The sequence below is a fragment of the Sesamum indicum genome, linkage group LG10 (genome assembly GCF_026168435.1).
Source record: "Sesamum indicum cultivar Baizhima isolate 11 linkage group LG10, ASM2616843v1, whole genome shotgun sequence".
NCBI classification, from domain to species: domain Eukaryota; kingdom Viridiplantae; phylum Streptophyta; class Magnoliopsida; order Lamiales; family Pedaliaceae; genus Sesamum; species Sesamum indicum.
In genome coordinates this window covers 13,372,652-13,389,561 of record NC_142666.1, presented here as the reverse complement: position 1 = coordinate 13,389,561, position 16,910 = coordinate 13,372,652, and positions in this window count along the sequence as shown.

Below are 16,910 nucleotides of genomic sequence, written 5' to 3'. Positions count from 1 at the left end.
CCCGTAATGTTAGATTGGATTTGTGCAGGGACGTGTTCACACCACACGGACAGTACGGTCGTACATATTTATGTTGGTCCATTACACTTACACTGTAAAATCTCCCACCGGGATTGTGCATGAGTTCTGAATATATGTTCATGATGATTGTGATCCGCCCTTCCAATCCAAAATGTCTCATCGATATTTACCTAGAGCCGCTGATTCAGGAGTTGCAGAATTTGTGGTATGTGGGTGTACTAATGCATGACAATACAAAGAACAAGATATTCACGATGCGCGCCGCATTGATGTGGATTATGAACGACCTACGCACCTATGGGACGGCGTGTGGTGATAAACTACACCAATTATCATGATTTTATGGTGATTTCACCCTTCCTTTTGGGCCAAAATATTCCTAATCATTTGGATTTATTAAATTTCAGCTAAAAAGGTTTGATATGGGATAAAGATGAAAAAATCAAGCTAAAAACGAAAATTGAAAGCACCAAAAAGGAAACAAAAAATTTTCAAGACAGTTTCGTAGGACTGACTAAGCGTGCCCACGCTCAGTGCTTCAGTCAACAATGATGAAGAAAAGGAAAGATGCAATTATCACAAGAGAAGGAGTGATTTGCTGAGTTTTGGAAAGGATCCCATTTCATATGTGATTGATATAATCCGATGCTTTGTTGATCTTTTAAGAACCAATCATGTATTTAACGCTCCCCTATGTCTAGATTCGTAGGAGGCTTTTATTATAAATAGGAGGGTCTCTCGATTTGTGGAGAAACTTTAATTCAATTGATGACTTCATTTTCATATTCTCTCTTTAGTTTTAATTCATTGCCTAGAATTAATGGAATTTCACTTCCTAGTGTGTTATTCCATCAAAATGTCCACTAATTTCATTATTTTCTGGTTAAGGTTAAGGTGATTGCTTGATTCATAAATTGTTGTGCGATATAATCTGCGCTTTTCATGCTTGTTAAATGAGCATTCATGTTGTTCTCTGTGCCCTTATTACAAACATCTGATTTATGAATAATGCGGCCAATTGTTCATTTTAAAAAAAAATTGCTTAGCTAATTGAACTTTATAAATCCGTGTAATTATTTATTTATTTCAATACTCAGTAGCAACGTAGCATAATTAATTATGTCAAAGTAGTTAGTTATGATATGAGGAATGCATGATCTAATTTAAACGAATTATCCTCGTAGGAATTTGTTAATTAGAATTAAGTCTTTCTAACTCTTAATGTTGTTAATAGATTAAATCTTGTGCATGTTCCCAGGGTAGTCTATTAATTAGGGATCTAGCTAATGGTCGTACCTTGGCTGACGAAAAGGTAATGAAAGGTGAGGCCATACCAATAAAAATAACTGATTTATTTATTTAAACAAGTGTTATATTTGCTTCGATGATGAACTCACAGAATCAAGCATAAACTTGACTTTAACCGGGAAAGCTCTTTCTCATATCTTCATCCCTTGTTTTATTAGCTTTTGTTTAATTTAGTTCTTTTTGTTCTTCTCTACAATTGGAATCCCCCCAACTATATTCTTTTATTTTTACAATCAACTTAACACCGGTCCCGATGGAATCGACCCTACTCCCACTCCTACAAAGTCCTAGTAGGAATTATTTTTTGTGGTCTTGACATCCATCATCTGGATGGTGTACCGTTGGTATTATGGGATGTCTTGTTTGTATGAAAGATACATGTGGATTCTATTTTCAAAACAGTAAGAAGGTGTGCTATTTTGACTGCCACAAACAGTTCCTCCCCCACGGTCTAATTAGACGATGAAATATAATAGTATAAGATGCTACTAACATCTACATAAGACTAACAATCTTGGATATACAAATACACTTGATCTGTTGAACATGTATCAATTTATCGAAAAGAATTATATGTGTCCAATGGTCTACTTTTCTTTGATCATTAATATGTCTGGAACTGTTTTTTCTTCGTTTTTAAATTTTTTCAATAAAGAAAAAATTATTTTTGGTACTTGAAAGTGGAATGGTTCAGTAATATATAGGAATCGTCTATTGAAAAGACCACTAAAACGAAATCGTCTATAAAATAAAGCGACATCGTTTAAGTTGCTTAGCATGGTTCTAGGAACATTTATATTATTTAATTACTGTTCCAAATTGAACCCAAAATCTAATTAATCATAGCACATGAGACGGCATCATTTTACGTAATTAAGAGCGGTCTAGGAACGGTCAGTTGCCAAAAAACCGTTCGTAGACCGTGCCAAAATTTTATATATATTGAAAACTTAGTTGATTTTTTCCTCCCTCCGTCACACACTCTCTCTCTCTCTCATTACTGCCATTCGCCTGAAGCCGCTATTCGTCGTCACTCTCTCATTTAAGGTTCTCTTTTCTTTTTTTATTTCTGTCCCACCATTTTTTCTTAGTCACTATTTCTAAAAATATTTTCAAAAAGAGTTTTTGAAAATATTTTCAGAAATTAAATTCTGAAATAGTTTATGAAATATTTCCAGAATAAATTTTCTTAAAATAGTGTTGGAAATATTTATATAAAATGTATAACTTATATTAATTTATGTAACAATATTATTTAATTAGTCCATTTATTAAATATTGTTTATATTGAGAAATGTACTATTTAATCGAAATATTTTACAAGTTTGGCTATTAGTGTCGAATTGAATCACATCAAATATAAAAATGATATAGTTGGTTAATTAAATTATTAAATTTGTTGGATTTGAATATTACTATAGCTATTTATACAATTCCATCGCAATTATTAACCAAATGCGCAATTCTATGTATTGTTATTTAATTAAATTATATAGTAGCAAGGAATTGACAGGAAATTCATAGAAATATTTTGAAAATTATATTTAAGAAATATTATGTTATTAAACAGAAAAAAAATGAGTTTTTAATGATAATCTATTTTAGGTATGTTATTAAAAATAATAGTTATAAATATATAAAAGGTTTGGTTAATCCTACGAATTAAATAATAAATGATAAGTATTTTTATGAAGCCTATAGTGTCCAGTTATTAAGAAGAACTAAAACAAAGATTTATATTTCGATAGAAATGAAATATGAAAGGATCATTAGAAATTGTGCGAATAATATCTAATATTATATTTAAAAAGAATTACGATATTCTCGATATATTAATTATATGTGGTATAAGTTATTATAGAAAACGGGGATAAGGTGAAAAGACTGACAATTATCGATTGAGTAGATAAAATCGTTGTACGGTCGAAGTAAGTAAAAAATTAGTATAATCTATATATATTTCCTTTATTTATGGTATTACTGTTATATAAATTTATGATTCATGCTGAAGTTGTTTATCTGCAAATATATGAGTGATGGATAATTTAATTTGATTGACGATATGGTTTACGTGAAATCAGAAAAAAAAAAATTACAATATCATATTTATTGTATGATGTGTTGTGGGTGTCTGAAAATGAGAATATATCGCTATATGGTTTTACGTTACTAGTTGTTTATAAGAATGGTGATATGTGAAAACGAGGGAATGGTGGAAATTGAATATAATTGTGATGTAAATACCCATTGATGTTGATAAAAGTCTGTAAGGTGAAATGATATGAAAATAGCTATGATGCGATATGAGATAGAAATAAAATGAAAAGAGCTTTCATGGGATATGAAAAAGACGTGATATGAAAAGAGCTATGATGCGATATAAAAGAGCTATGATGCCAAATAAAAGAGCTATGGTGCGAAATGAGATTGATGAGCCTGTTGTCAAGGAGATTCACTTGAACTTATATAATGGTGAGATTGAGTTAACGAAAAAACGCGATATCACCTTTTGGTAAGCAAACTAGAAAAAATGGGAGTTTAATTGATTGTGTTATTGCGAGTTAGCTATGTGGTGCAAAAAAGTTGATTATGTTGGAATTAAATTGACTATATTCTATTCATGTCGCCTATTTATCTTGTTTGGACTATATTTGATATATATATATATATATAGGGTTGTTTATTTACTTATTGAGTAACAGGCTCATTCCCCTGCTGACAACTTTTTTTTCAGGAATAGATCTAGATGTGTTTGCCTGTCGAAGGCTAGGTCTAAACGCTATATTCAGGCAAGTCGGGCGAGTACGTAGTTTTCTCCCCATTGTCAGTTAAAATACAAATCATATTTTATTTGTATAGGGAGAACGTAAAAGCATGGGGATTACTTATTACGGATTACTTGTGGTGTTTGATATATATATATACATATACATAATGTTTTGGGTTGATTATGCCTGTTATGACGTTGGGATTACATGTCCATATTGATTAAATGATGATGTGCATATTTATATATAGATACAGGGGTTACTTTAAGTATAACGTTTAGGGAAGATATAGCCCTAGTAGCGATAAAGGGTGCTACAATATTTTTCTTAAACTTTTTCAAGAATTAAAATATTTTTCTTGCAATAAAACACTTTTCTAAAACGTTTTTAGAAATTAAAATATTTTTTTGAAACTTTTTCAGAAACTAAAATTTTCCATTTATTGTGTATTTAGATTATTTGTTTAATTTTTTTCAAATTTATTGTAAAATTGTGTTATTTATGCAATTCTTGTGTAATTTAGATTATTTGTGTAATTTTTGTCAAATATAATGTATAATTGTGTCATTTACTCAATTCTTGTGTAATTTACAAGATTTGGGTAACTTTTGTCAAATTTATAGTGTAATTGTGTAATTTATGTAATTCTTGTGTAATTTTTGTCAACAATCACAAAATTAGGCTACTATTTCCAATAATATTATAATTTACATAATAATATCAAGAATCACAAAATGAGGCTAATATTTTCAATAATATTATTATTTACATCATAATTATGTCAACAATCACAAAATTAGGCTATTATTTTCAACAATATTATAATTTACATAATAATGTCAAAAATCACAAAGTGAGGCTACGATTTCCAATAATATTATAATTTACACAATAATATCAACAATCACAAAATTAGGCTAATATTTTCATTAATATTATTATTTTCATCATAATGTCAAAACAATCACAAAATTAGGCTATTATTTCAAATAATATTATAATTTACATAATAATGTCAACAATCACAAATTAGGCTAATATTTTCAATAATATTATTATTTACATCATAATGTCAACAATCACAAAACTAGCTAATATTGCAATAACAAAAAGTTCAGGTGATATGCTGAAATATCTTAAAGCAATGCTTGACCCGTTTGTATATGTGCACAAAGGAACTATACATTTTTAAATAATTAATGAGTACAATAATCATAAATTCATGATAATATTTTCAAGAGAAAAGTATTATTTTAGTCCGCTAAGTATGTCTAATTTTAATTTTAGTCCGATAACTATGTTCATTTTTATTTAGGTCCAGTAACTTATGAAATTGCTTACTTTTAGTCCTTTGGCAGATTTTCGGACAATTTTACACCTATGAGTGCATATGGACTAAAACTACTTTTCAAAAGTTGCATAGGGGTAAAACTGTCCGAAAATCTGTCAGAGGACTAAAAGTAAGCAACTTCGTAAGTTACTGGACCTAAACAAAAATGGACATAGTTATCGGACTAAAATTAAAATTAGGCATACTTAGCGGACTAAAATAATACTTTTCCCTATTTTCAATAATTAAAAATTAGTACATTTTTTTTCTAATAATGATAAAATTAGGGTAATTCTTTTAATTTTTTCAATAATTACAAAAATTGATACTTAATGTAATTTGTACAGATTATGTCTAGTGGTATGCCTCTTCTACCATGTGGCCGTGGATGTGGCCCATTAGTTCTACCGATGCTGTCAGATGCTTCCCACGTTGAGAAACCAGTCTTTCGACCACCCCCACCACCTGACAGGTCGGACCTTCAGCCGCCGCGCATACTCTAAATGATGCTGGACCATTTGCTGCGACACTGGCAGCTGAGGAGGTCGGACAACTGTTCACCACACCAACGGCTGATCTTGCCAGTCCGTGGGATGTTCCACCCCCACCAGCATCAGCACTACCAGCAGTCCCCCTCACCATCTACATGCCAGTATATCAACCTCGATGACGCTAGGTAATTTTGTTTATGATTAATATTTAGTTTTATTTTATCTTGAAAATAACTAATTAACATGTCATTTTAGGTCGCACCATAAATTCCACGAGTGCATAAATGCGGTGGTGTGAGGACACTTTCTCCATCCTTGGGGATGTTTAAGGCAGGTGCCGCCAGAGCACCAATAGTTCTAGTTCGAGAGCATGAAATAATTTTATATTATCTTATAACCTAAATTGTTACATGAATTTAGTAGTGCTTTTTTAAGTTGATATTTTGTAGATGACCTACTGATGGAACTGTGACGATGAGTCTATGCTCCGGGTCTTCCACATGTAGACCGATAAATACATTCGCAATAAGTTCGCCGTCGCTTGCAGGGAGCTGGTCAAGACACTTTGGCTGGCCAGCGATGTATGGTTCTATCTCCAGGCATATTAGGCTAGCGTGGATTTCTAGGAGGAGCCTGGGAAGAATAAGGCAAACAGGGATGCGAACCCGGCAGCGTCCTCTATTGTGTACCGCGGAGGATCTTCCCTGTCGGCATGCACAAGAGGAAGATGGTAATTACATCATATTATTTTTTAAATTTTATCATTATTTTATAAATATTATGCTAACTGTTTTATTTTTCTATAGGAGGCAGAACTCGATCGGCCGCCCAAGCAGGTGGAACTGTTCGCCAGATATTACAAGAATAAGGCCAATGGCAGCTGGAGCGGCCCGAGGACAGCTGAGGTAGAGGTAAGTACCTTGTGGTAAAGTTTTAATATTTATTTATTTTGCAGGAGATGTTCCAGAAGCTGATGGAGGATCATTAGCCTCAGTCCATGGCCGAACCGAAGGCTTCAGTAGCCATGACTGAGCAGCAGCTGTGGCTAGCTGTAGTCGAGGGCCAGAACAAAGGTCGTGCATTCTGCCTTGGTTCTAAGGCCCACGTCTCCACGGAACCTACACATCACCATCGCCAACCCCACCGATACAGCCACAACCAAACTCGGCTATGGAGGATCGCTTCAGCTGGCTGGAGAAGATAATTGTCGACGTGATGGCCATGATGAGGGAAATGCCGGCCAGCTCGTCGACTACAGGACCATCACAGCCGACCGCCTCCACTAGCGTCCCAACACAGTCTCCGACAGACCCCCAACTTCAAAAGAGGGGGATATGAACGACGCTGATGAGGAGCGTTTAGATTAGATATTATTCTTTTTAATTTTGTAATTAGATAATATTTTATATTAATAACATTTATTACATTTCATTATTTCATATTTATTCAATTAATTGAATTTATAAATTTAATGAATTAAATTAATTAGATTATTTATTAAAATTTATTAACTATATAAATTAAATTATTTATTAAAATTTTATTATTAAATAAAAAATTAGGAACAATTTTAATAATTGTAAAGAAAATGTTACAAGTCTAAAAAGTTTTGTTCTGAAAATAATTTCTAAAACAATTAAAAAAAATTAATCTTAAATAGTCTAACCGTTTTTAAAACAGTTATAAGAGACTGTTCCATACAAAAAATAGACCATGCCTAATACTATTTCAAAAATTGACCACTATAAAATTTCAATGACCGTTCCTAAATATATCATCAATACAAATAAATGTAGTTCCAAAATTCAAGTATCAGTATAGAAAGACTTTTCCAAAAATAACCTGAATTAAATTACATAACCGTTCCAAATGTTATCCGATGCGTTCCAATAAAAAAAATATATATATTCAAATAAACTATTAAGAACGGTCACCATCGACGTTTTACAATAACCAGCCCAAATTGAAACATTCAGCAACTGTTCCTATATATTAGGATAATCGTCTACAACGAAGGATCATAAACCGTTCTAAACTCCGGTTTAAAATGATTTCTTTAATTTCTAACCGTGCCAAATGCAGAAAAGACCGTTCCTAAAATCACCCAAAATCCTGCATTTTTTTATAGGGATATTGGTTATGCAATAATAAAAAATAATTAATTAAATTATATTTAATTAATTCTATTGATCACATGATCAACTCTAGTTGAGGGTGAACCTAAAGGGTCAGACACAAATTATTGTGGAAGTAATGGAATTAATTTAAAATTAATTTTGAATGAATAAATTAATTTTATGTGGATTAAATTAATTCTTGAAAATCATTTATTGTGGAATAATTCGTTGGATGAAAAGCCCAAGAAATTAATTGCTTGAATCAATTAAATTTTGGTCTTAGCCTTTAAATTAATAGGATTAATTTAAAATAGCTTGAACTGATTAATTTGTGGATTAAATTCGTTAATTAATTAGTAGATGGACGTGTCTAATTAATGGATTGGGTTCATAAATTAGTGGAGATGTGCTTCAATTAATTAGTTGGACTAATTAATTGTTTGGACTTGATTAATAAATTGGATTATTAATTGATATATTTGGCCTGTGTATATTTAATTGGATTAAATATGCACATCAATTTTCTATTGGTTATTTTATTTAATTAGATTAAATAATAAATTCAATAGATTATTATTGGACTTGATTTAATTTATTGGATGTATTAAAACAAGCCCGATCCAAATATTAGGTGGTGAAAGTTTAAAAGACTTGGTTTTTTAAACACACTACAACACTATGTCACAGGTCATTCTCCTTTGTGCAGCACCATAAGCCACGAAATTTTCTCTCTTTCTCCATGTTTTTGAGTCATCCTTGAAGCATATTCAAGTTGAGAATGAAAACAAATTATTTACAGTAATTGATAATGCAAAACGGTTTCAATTTCTTCCATCAAATCTAAGTCTTTCTAGTAAAAAGGTTAGATCCATCTTTCCACGGTGTGGTATGGAGTAGCTTTAGAGAGGTTCTACACTTGAACTCTTTAAGTGAACAGATCTAGAAAGAGGAAAGGAGTCAACGAGTAGCCGAACTATTAACGATGAAAAGGTATTTTTTGTGGTTACTTTTCTATTCGTCTATTCTTCCTTTGCCACTAATAAACACATATTTTATTTTATGCATCTCTGCATTTTATCTGCACAAAACACCCGAGAATGATCAAAGTGTACACCCCTGTGATCCGATTTTATTCAGTTTGATTTTAATTTACCATCTTTTATGCTTCAACTGCGTTCCCGGATCGATCCGCTCCCTAATGGTATTAGAGCCTAGTTTGGTGCTTGTGGCATTGGATTTATATGTTTGAAATATATTTTACGTCTTTCATTGCTTTTGGAAAGTTGATTTGTTAATTGCATGATTATGTGTTTTTAAATGCATAATTTAGTTTTGTATACTAAAATTTGGATTTTTTTTTTTTGAAAAATTAGATTTTCTGAAAATTTATGATTTCAGTTTTTTTTTTTAAGAAAAAAGAAAATATAGGATTTTTTCTGAACAGGGCAGTAGTAGCAGCCGCTACCGGCAGTAGATGCACGCAGGGCACCTGCGTGACTGGCCGGGTGATTGTTTTGCACTATTTTTCCCGAAAAAATGAATTTTGTATTTTTTCTATATTTTCTGAAATATATGATTTTGGTTCATTTTTATTTTGATTAAATTAGATTTTTTCAAAATTAAATTTTCCTAAAATCAATTTGAAAATGGTTTTCAAATAAAAAAAATATGTACATTGGATGTACGAGGAGATATCCATTTTCTAATTGTATTATTACATATGTATTTTTCTGCATATAATTGTGACAATTAATAGTTATGATATTAGATATCATTTATTATAATGCATGATTTGTGTTATATGTGGTGCATGTGTATTTTAGAAAAAAGATGTGTTATATTGTTAATTAGATTGATAGTGGGGATGATCACAAAGCCTATATGGCCTGTATGTATGGTTTCAATTTATGTTGGGTGGGGCCTGCGTGCTCTCTTATTATCTCTCTCATTTTTAGTCTTAAAATAATAAGCTTGCTTTCTCCCTCTTTTTGTACTACTCCCAACTTATGATTGTCGTTTTCATTTTTTATGATGTAATGAGAGTAGATAGGAGGTAAGGACTTCTTATTTTGGTAAATAAAATGTAAGGAAGATAAGCACAAGGCGATGGAAGCCCATGGTGGAGGCTATTGGATGGCCTAAGGAGAATTCATGGTAAAGAGGCTTGGTGGAGCTCACGTGGAAAGCCCAAGAGAATAAAGAGGAGGTACAAAGCCCATTAGATTGATAATGGGCTAAATTCTTGTAATAGCATAGGCCCAAATTCTTATAATAGCATAGGCCCACCCTAGATTGACCATAAATCCACTATGTGCTCATTGAGTCACAAAGGATTGGGCTTGTGGTCATCCAACAAAGGCGTGGTAGGCTTTTATATTCTTGTATGATACATTTATTTATTATGAATGCTTTATTAAACACTTGTTATTTAATCACGTGGATATACATAATGTGATGAGGTCTTGGTCTCAAAACCAAAAACAAACTCTCACCTGGATTTTTCAGGTCAATATTAGGTCCATAATGGACATAAATCTAATAATTAATTCAAGCATTACATCCACGAAAATGAAGTGAGGAAGCTAATTTCACCCTAACTTGGCCTCACGAGTCATGGCACATTTGAAATGAAATAAAGTTGCACTATTGTTGTAAACGAAGTCAATACACTTCTATTTTCCTATCTTACAAAGCGTGCGTGGCGAAAATTGTGCTATGATTTGGTTGATGGGTCGGGTGTAAAGCCATCAAATATTATTTGCTTGGAGTCCTCAAGATCATATGAAGAGGCGAGGTAAAATAACTTAGAGATCTCATTAGATGAAAATGGTATAGGTTACCTCCCACATGGCCTTTTTTCATGTGAATCGTAAAAGCGGAGCATGAAGAATTTCACTTGTGGACTCCAAGTCTACTAGAAAATGAATTTTTCTGAAACCCAGTTGAGAGTGATCAGCTTCTGCAGAAATAGTGGGAGGGGTTGAGGACTAAAAACCAAGTTTTAACTTGAACTCTATTACTATAATCAACTTAACATATTTTTTGTGAAATGTCTAAGAATTCACTAACCATAATACTTTAGGCAAATTAATTTAATGGAACTAGCTATTAATTGGTTGAAAAATCTGAGGATAGTCCTCCATTTCAAGAACTAGATCTATGTTCTGGATAGGTCTCTTTCTTGGATTCTACCGGAAGGGTCCACGCCTGAAGAATGTTTAACGTTCGAGAAGTGGCATGAGGATAATTGAAAAGTCTACAACATCACACTGGCTTATCAAGAAAGAAATTTTATGCGATATCGGACGATATATTAGATAGGCTATGACGAAGGCATTCTTTGGTGCCAAAATGACAAAAGGTTGTATGTACAAAAGCATGGAGTGATGATGTTGTCCCTTCTGGAGAAGCTCAAAGATCTCCAGGTTGACTTTGAAAAAGAGACGTACATTGACGTGATTATTCAATCTCATCTTTCCTTCATTTAACTCATTTATTGTCAACTATAACGTGAATATGCTTTATGATGTAAATGGGCTTGATTGGAGTCTACGTTGAAAAATCTACGTTGTTGGTACTAGTGGAAAAAACTTCAAACTCTAAACCAAAAGAGAAGGCTGCCGGATACTGGAAGAGGGAGAAGGTTAAGACATTGTCAACCGCTGCTAGCACTTTGAGTGTTGCTCTTGTTACACCACAAGGCAAGGGTAAAGGAAAGAGGAAAAGGGTTCGATAGTCAAGGATTCTAAATGATGTATGCATATTCTGCCGGGAAAAATTGAGGTGGATGTGGTGCCTAGCATAGCCAAGCCAGTAGTTGCAATTGAAGCAGACAACTAGGCTAAGACAAAATCTTTTAAGCCCGAGATCTCATTACATAATCCACGAAAAATTCTTAGATAACTACCATCTGCCAGGTAGCGATAGTAGTAAGAGGTGACACATAGTTAGACCGTGTTACCTGACCAAAAAAATACAGTAGACCCATGGGACCGAGCCGGTATTGTAAATTGTTAATACTCAAAAGGTTCTGAACGACATGGGTAATTAACTTAATAGTCAAGTGAGATTGTTAGAACAACTTATAAGAAAGCCAATTAGATTGGTTGTTTTCTTATTCATCAATCTTTATCAACCTAATATTAATCAGATGCATAGAACAAGTATTTATCATTGCCTCATGCGGTGTTTTAATGTCACAACAAATGCCCACAGACCGAAAGGCTACACTTGTAGAGTTGGGTTGTGCATAGGTTGGCAAGCTATGAAACCAACTTCTAAAGATCTGCTCAAAATGTTGCAAGTCGAGGACCTCGAGACAGGGCATCAAAAAACTTATAGAGACTTGCAATAAGTATTGCAGTGTCGTGTTTTATCTAGGAAGACGTAGGTCGTCTATGCAATTTTAGTGGGTTGGTTGGCAAGGTTATCGACTGGCAGGATTGACTCATGAGGATCATCATATGGAAGCCTTGAGAGCTCGTTAGTATGACAGGAATTCTCGATTTTGATAGTTCAGGATTAGTCCTCGGACTTGAGAAATCATGGCAATCACGCACATACGAAGACTGTATATTAGATCTGGCGAGCGGTGGCTGTGTCATAAGCATGATCATCATAAGCCTTGTCCAGTGTAGATGCAGTATGTAGCGAGGATGGTGGATTTCAATCCCCTATCTCTATGTTTAAGACTCTCAAAGACTTTGGCTAAAGCAATTGATCGATTACAGATAGGTTTTCTAGATCAATTCGGTAGAGTAAACATGTCTCGAATATGAAGCTTAGTTGTTTGGTCAAGAAAGGGAGCCGAAACCCGATTCCATGCCCTAGACGAAGCTCAGGAGATGGTTGATAGTAGGCCTGTATCCATATGGAACTCGTAGTTTAAATGTTCACGCCAACGTTCACCTAGTCTCTAGTGTTATGGACCGTTGTTAGCCGTCCACTCATCGTAAAGAGCATTTTCGGTTATAGTATAATAAAAAATAATTAATTACATTTAATTTAGTTAATTTTGTTGGTCACAAGCCCAAGCCTAGTTGAGGGTGAACCTAAGGTCACACACAAATCATTGTGGAAGTGATGGAATTAAATATGAAAGAAATAAATTAATTTAATTCATTGAGAAAAATAATTAATTGGATCATTTATTTAGGATAATTAATTGGATGGATAGCCCAATAATTTAATTGATTGGATTAATTAATTTTTGAATTTAGCCTTTTATATTAATTGAATTAATTTAAAATAAGCTTGAGCTGATTAATTGTGGACTGGATTCATTATTTGATTAGTAGATGGACTTGTCTAATTAATGGATTGGATTTATTAATTAGTGGAGATGGGCTTAATTTAATTAGTTGGACTAATTTATTTTTTGGACTTGATTAATAAATTAATTTTATTAATTGAATATATTTGGGCCTGTGTATATTTAATTGAATTAAATATCCATATAGATTTTTTGGGTATTTTATTTAATTGGATAATAATAAACCCAATAAATTATTATTGGGCTTGATTTAATTTGTTGGATAAATTAAAAGATGTCCAGTTCAAATATTAGGGGTTTGGAAGTTTAAAAGACTAGGCTTATATTTAGATTTATGTTTTGAGTGTTTTGTTTTGTATTTTGAAGATAGAGAGAGAAAAATAGAGATAAGTAAGTGTGTGTTGAAGATAGATGGTATGTTTGGATTTGTGTTTTGAGGTAATTTAAAATATTTTAAAATAAGTGGTGTAGGTTTGATGTTGAGATTTGGGAGATAAAAATCACTGTTCATTGTCAAATCATATTTCTTTTATATATAAATATTGTATGTTTAATATTGTATTTTTTGGAGACAAAAATTACTGTTTATTGTCAAATCACGTCTCTTTTATATTATATATATACATATATATATATGTTATATATAGAAAGTTGAAAAACAAGAAAACACACAGATAAGGTGTAAAAACACAAAAATAAAAATTGGGTAGGTCTTTTAAACATACTACAAAAATTACTGTTTATTGTCACAACTCTCTCTCCCTTGTGCAGCACCATAAGCCACGAAATTTCCTCTCTTTTTAATGTTTTTTTAGTTCTCCTTGAAGCATATTCAAGTTGAGAATGAGAAAAAATCGTTCACACTAATCGATAGCGCAAAGTAATTTTGATTTCTGCCACTGGATCTGATCCTTTCTAGCAAGAGGATTAGATCTATCTTCTAGCCGTGGGTTGTGGATTAGCTTTGGAGAGGCTCTACACTTAAACCCTCTAAGTGGACGGATCCAAAAAAAAGAGGGGGAGATAACACGAGTAGCCGAATAGAAAATGAAGAAAAAGTATTTTTCGTGGTTACTTTTCTATTCATCTTTTCTTCATCCTTTGCCACTAATAAAAGTATATTTTGTTTATGCATCTCTGCGTTTTATTTGCACCGAACATTCGAGAATGATCAAAGGTTACACCTCTTTGATCCGATTTTTATCCCGTTTGGTTTTAATTTATCGTTTTTCACGCTCCCACTGCGTTCCGAAATTGATCTGCTCCCTTTCAGTTATCTTATAGAAGTACATTTTAAAAATTATAAACATTACATATATTACATCCCCCATAGTTCACAAATATCATAACACATCCTTATTCAAACAAAAAGACATTAGCACTCCTAAACTATAAAACCGTATAAAATCACCCCTGAGGATTATATAGACAAATCATGTCATAATTAATTATGTACTCACTAGAACGTCCAAATTAAATGTGTGCACACTCGATAAGGATGAGTATAATGAAAGAAATCAATTACCCATAAAGAACATAATGGAAGAAATACTCATCTTGCTTATGGTAAATTATATGGACGCCCCCATAAGGTTAGATATAATTATACAAAAATTTTATATCATTTGTAAAAGTATAAAAACGTTCTCCAAGGGGTGTTAGTGTAATATACTTTAGAATATTTATGTAAATTTTGTCAGTGAATTGGGATGTCCTTAGTATTATAATTATAATTTCGAAGGTGTAATTGTAATTTTAAAAAAATTATAACATATTTGCATAATTAAATCTAATTTCAGGATGTGTTAACATAATTCACTTATCCATCTTAAAAATGTTAAGATTGTTGTAAGTAAATCTTTCAAGCATCCTCTAAAAACATTGGGGGGTGGGGTTGGGAGGGAGAGAGAACAGGAAAAAAATTCGCTTCAACCATACAAAACATAAATAATTTAGTGCTCCCAAAATAGGGTAAAAGAAACCTTTAATCCGCTATCTTTGTCTCCGTTTAATTATGGTCCACTAATTTTGGGGATATTAGTTTTAGTCTATTATCTTCCAATTTTGCGTAAATCTGGTCGTTCAGGCTAATTTATGACCATTTTGTCCTTCTAATGGAAATAGCTTAATAGCCCATCTTCATGCTCTAAAATGGCTCAACATGCTTTCGAAATAAAATCAAGCCCTTATAAATCCATACATTTTTCCGACCGCTTTGTTCCCAGATATTCCAAGTTCTCAATTTCACGGACTTCCTCCAACCACACTACCGCAGTAGATGGTTTGTAGGTACTTGACTCCTTCAGCAACAAATAGCACATCCCTATTTCGTTTCCTACCTTAGTGCATAGAAAACACTCCAGTATAGGGATTTAATAGAATTTTGGGCAACAAATTGAAAAAAAAACCTTACTTTTATTGAACAAATATATGAAATATTACATAGATAATATAACCTCCATTGCAGGAGACAACTGTTTAGCCTCTCATATGAAAGAGAACTTGACTCGTTGAGGAAACCACCACAAAATTGAGAATTAAAAATTACAAAGACTTGAAGGCTTAAATTATTATGCTTTGAAGAGTTGGAAAACATTTATGATGATCCCAATCTGCTTCATTGCCTCTTTATTTATAGTCGTCTGCTGACTTCAAACTTATTTTTTTATCACTTCACTATGCTCGTCATCTTCTTGAACTTTTCGGATGATGTCATTGCATTCGTGATCATCGCGTCCTTTTCAATTGTTGGTTGGTTTGTCAGCCATGTGGTTGCTAGTTGGTTTTCTTGCTTTGTTGACTGTTGGTTTTTGTCTTCTTCTGCCGACAGTCTCACTTCTGAATTCTTGACATTCTGCAATTTTTTACTTTGCCTTGTAAAAATCCTTTCTTTTACCCTTGTCCTATTTTGGTTTGCATTTTTTTTGGGTGACCTGAGTTTTAGTCCCGAACAGGGCTCTTCTTGTTTTTACAACAAAGGCATACATAGTTATCCCATTGCCCAACATGCAGCATGTTGCATGTCTTCATTCTTGTGGCCTCGGCTGCAGGCACCTTGTTCTCCCATATAATTGATTTTTTCTCGAACATGCTTTTTGCAAACTCAGTGTTTTTTTCTGTCATGGAGTTTAATCGAAATGATCCATTTAATTTGTTTGAAAATATTTTAAATGGATACTTGACTTTGTCCATCTTAGTGAAACAAACCCATAACCCCCAAGCTCTTCTGGTGGAAATATCATCCTCACTTATGGCTGACACCTGCGGAGCTTCTCTTAAGGCAACTTTAATTTTGTTGAAAGCTACCATGTCCGATCTCTGCAGCTTGATAAAATAAAATGTTGGATGAGACCTTTTCTCTGCAGTTTCTAGAACAGCTCAAATGAATTTTAGCTTCAGAATATCTCCTCATTTTAGTGGGGATTATTTTTCCATGAATCAAGGACCGCCCCACTAATCCATTCCTGAAGCTTTGGAATTTTCGAAAAACTTGGTGACATAGTATGAATTGAAGCAAGAGCTCCAAAATCTTTTAGTTTTGACCTCTCTAACATCCAGACCCTGTTATATTTTTTGGATATTTCGATTATAGTTTTGCTTGAA